This window comes from Enhydra lutris, unplaced genomic scaffold (genome assembly GCF_002288905.1).
Source record: "Enhydra lutris kenyoni isolate GAN:26980312 unplaced genomic scaffold, ASM228890v2 scaffoldscaffold15, whole genome shotgun sequence".
NCBI classification, from domain to species: domain Eukaryota; kingdom Metazoa; phylum Chordata; class Mammalia; order Carnivora; family Mustelidae; genus Enhydra; species Enhydra lutris.
This window is the reverse complement of record NW_019154099.1, coordinates 32,300,145-32,304,259: the sequence shown is the minus strand read 5'-3', so window position 1 is coordinate 32,304,259 and position 4,115 is coordinate 32,300,145.

The window sequence follows — 4,115 nt, the reverse complement described above, 5'->3', positions numbered from 1 at the left end:
AAAAAAAAAAAAAAAAAAAAAAGATGGAGAATACTTTCGGTGACCAATTGTCTTGATGTGCCTGGGACTGAGGCGGTTCATTGCCAAAGCCCGGGAAAGTCCCAGGCATACTGTGATGTTGATTAGTCTCTGGGAAATTCAGGGAAGTGCAGTCCGTGAGTTTAGGCTCTGTAAGCGGCAGGCTCCGGGCTTTTCTCTAGTTTTAGTTAACGAACACTTCTTAGTGAGAAAAGGGGACTAAAAGCACTGAAGTGCCTTAAGATCTATTCTTAATGCATTAATGAATGCTGAGCCTTCTGTCACTAGAATTGGCTTTTTTTTTTTTTCTTTTAAGCAGGCTTCCCACTGAGGAGGGAGCCCCATGCAGGGCTCCATCCCAGGACCCCAGGATCATGACCTGAGCCTAGGACAGACGCTTAACCTACTGAGCTACCCAGATGCCCCTAGAATTGTTTTTTTTTTTTTTTTTCTCTCGGCCATGTTGATGGATTTGTGGGAGATAGTGGGCCTGAGGAGAATCACAGTCTTACTTCTGGAAACCAGATACTGTGATTTGCCCCACTTAAAGGAACATGGTGAAGTAATCAGCTTTGAATGGTCCTGAATGTATTTCAAAGGCTTTGTGCACTTTGGCTTTTAATTTTTTTTTAAGATTTTATTTATTTATTATTTGACAGAGCACAAGCAGGGGGAGCAACAGACGGAGGGTGAGGGAGAAGCAGGTTCCCCGAAGGAGAAGCAGAGAGCCTGATGCGGGACTCATCCCAGGACCCTGAGTGGAAGGCAGATGCTTAACCTACTGAGCCACCCATGCGCCCCTCCTTTGACTTTTTTAACTGGTAAGTGAAAAGGCCAGCCTTCTTGCTGTACACAAGCAACCCCCCTATGTTTTTAATTTTGGCTTGTGAACGCATCTTTAGTGAAGTTGATGTGGTTTGAAGTAGTGGTGGGGTTTGGAGCCAATCGGCAAGAAAGAATTCTTGAGATGTCTTTGGTCCAAAAAGGTGATTAAAACCCTGGAACAGGACCCAAGGGCAGAAAGAACTCCCTGGGGTTGTGAGGAATGGCTGATTATACACTTAGGAGCTGGGGGAGGTAAAGACACTGGGAAGTTTCCAAAAGGACTTTGATATGCTAAAGAAGACTCCTGGGACCCTGGAGGCCTAGCTATTGTCAAGCTAAGGTTGTTTTCCCTCTAAGGAAGCACTAGCAGTAAGACAGTTTGGGTTCCCGGGAGGAATGTTACACTCTGCCTGCCTCAAGTATTTGTCAACGGGCTGCAGGTTATAAGGACATTTACTTTTTTCTACATTGCCTCTGCCTTTGTTCTCCCCATCAGAATTTTGTCTGTGAATCTCCATAGGAGCCTGAGTTGAGGGCACAGCCCTTCCTTACTCAGTGCCGGTTTTACTTCCTTCTGCTGGGAGTCCCAGCATTTCATGATCTTGGGGTGGGGAGGGCAGGGAGCAGTTCTCATGCTAATTTCTGCCTTGGTAGATGGGGATCATGCAGGTAGTATAAAGTCAAATCATAAGACCATGGAAGGGCAGACGTTTGATTGTTCATTCTTGTGGGGAGGTACTTTCCTGCCCCTACTCCGAGCCCACATGGAGATAGGCAGGCATTCTTGTTGACTCTCTATACTGGTGGGTGGTTTTTCTGGTGTATCTAGGGCTGCCAGATGAAATACACAGCTCCCGGTTAAATCTGAATTTCCGATAGGCAACAAATAATTTTCTAGGGTTAGTATGGCCAAATACTATACTGGACATACCTATATTAAACATTTATTTGCTGTTCATTTGCATTGCTGATTTAACTAGAGTGCTGTTGAAGGATAATTGGAAGGCAGGCAAGCGGGGACAAGGCTCCCCCCCGCCCAAAGGAGGAGACCACTTTCAAAAGGGATTTTACAGGGCGCCTGGGTGGCTCTGTTGGTTAAGCGACTGCCTTCGGCTCAGGTCATGATCCTGGAGTCCTGGGATCAAGTCCCGCATCGGGCTCCCTGCTTGGCAGGGAGTCTGCTTCTCCCTCTGACCCTCCCCCTTCTCATACTCTCTCTCAAATAAATAAATAAAATCTTTAAGAGAAAAAAAAAAGGATTTTACACCATCCCTGAAGGAGCCCTCCACCCTTTCCCATACGATAGATAGGTGACAAAATCTGATTGGGTGACAGGCAGAGGGAAGGTTAATCAGATTGAAACCGTCTGCCAATAAGTCCCTTAAAACTCAGACTTAGAAACTGGTAGCAATCTCTTTGGGTGCCCTCCCTCCTTGGGAGCTTTGTACTGTCACTTTGACCCTTGCTCTGCTGCCCACAACACTGTCTGGTCTACCTCTTCATTCTTTGAAGTGGCGTGACCAAGAACCGTGGGCACCGATGGAGGAAAAAAATCCTCTAATACTGTTGGGTCCATGGTCAAAGGAACGAGACTGATACAAAGCGGTGTCAAGCAAGCTTTATTTCGTGCCAAGCATCAAGAATCAAACTAACCGGCCGGGGCTGTCTCTTGCAAAGAGGCAGCAACCTCTCTCTGCCTTATAGACTAGCCTTTAAGGGCAAAGGCCATATGGTTGGGCCTGGCCACACACAGGTGGCCAATGAGATTGTAACACACAGAGAAAATTACACAGTCATGCTAGGTCACACACGGGTGGCCAATTGAATTACAATTTACCCTAGTAGAAATTTGAACTAGGCTATCACCTTGGTCAGAATTGGCCCCCAAAAGGTGCCCAAAAGGCGGGGCCCATACTCCTTGGTAGCTAGGGAGACAGTATGTGCGCCCCACTGATTGGATGTCTCCACCTGGCCTGACCCGCCCTTGTATTTGGGCTTCCTTACCTGGGACTGGTTTCCTGGACTTGCTTTTAAGTAAGTTCCCTGAGGCGGGGCAGGGTCAGTTTAAGTTTTACTGCATAAACAACAAAATCACTGTTTAACCCAAGATGGAATCCCTCTGGCTAAATAGGCCCTTATAATACTAATGTTATTATTTGCTAAATATGGCAATTCTAGGTGTAACTTTTACTTAGGCCGAGGTCTTTTGGAGAGTCAAGCTTCACATGGAGTCTCAGTTGTAACTTCTCAACTTGACTGAGGTCTCCTGCTTCCATGAAGACTTTAAAATCTCAATTCTGAGAGTTGTCTGGGTCAGTCATTTAAGCGTTTGACTCTTGATTTTGCTCAGGTCATGATCTCAGGGTCCTGAGGTGGAGCCCTGTGTCACGACAGGCTCTATGCCTGGTATGGAACATATTTAAGATTCTCTCTCCCTCTCCCTCTGCGCTATACCCCCACATTGTGCCCACGTGAGTGCACGCATGTGCTCGATTTCTCAACCCTGAGGTCGTGAGGCTAGCATCAGACTGGAAAGCCCCACCAACCACATGATTGACACACTCTTGGCTCCCTGGCTTCCTATTGTAGTTTTCACTTTCATTCTCGTTTTTGGCCCTTGGAATTCCCTCATTTTCTTCTAAGCTCAGGCATGCTTTAAGAGGATGTTGCTATATTTTGTCCAGGGTTTTCAGGTGTTTTGAAGTGAAAGGGTTTCAGGTTATCTGGCTATCCTATTATAGAACGGGGAAACTGCCACCAGCTCTGTAAAAGTCAACTAATAATGAAGGGTAGTTGGAAAAAAGGCCCGCAGGCAGGGAAAGGGGACCTGCTCTAAGAGGAAACCATTCTTCAAAGGATTTTACATCACCTTGGAAGGACCCCCCCCCCACAAAGTGATAGGTAGATGACAAAAACCTGATTGCATGACAGGCACACGGAAGGTTAATCAGATTAAAACAGCCCACCAAGGAGCCTGTTAAAACCCCTTTATCTAAGATGTGGTCCATATACACTATGGAGTATTATGCCTCCATCAGAAAGGATGAATACCCAACTTTTGTAGCAACATGGACGGGACTGGAAGAGATTATGCTGAGTGAAATAAGTCAAGCAGAGAGAGTCAATTATCATATGGTTTCACTTATTTGTGGAGCATAACAAATAGTGTGGAGGACATGGGGAGTTAGGAGAAGGCATTTGGGGGAAATTGGAAGGGGAGGTGAACAATGAGAGACTATGGACTCTGAAAAACAATCTGAAGGGTTTGAAGA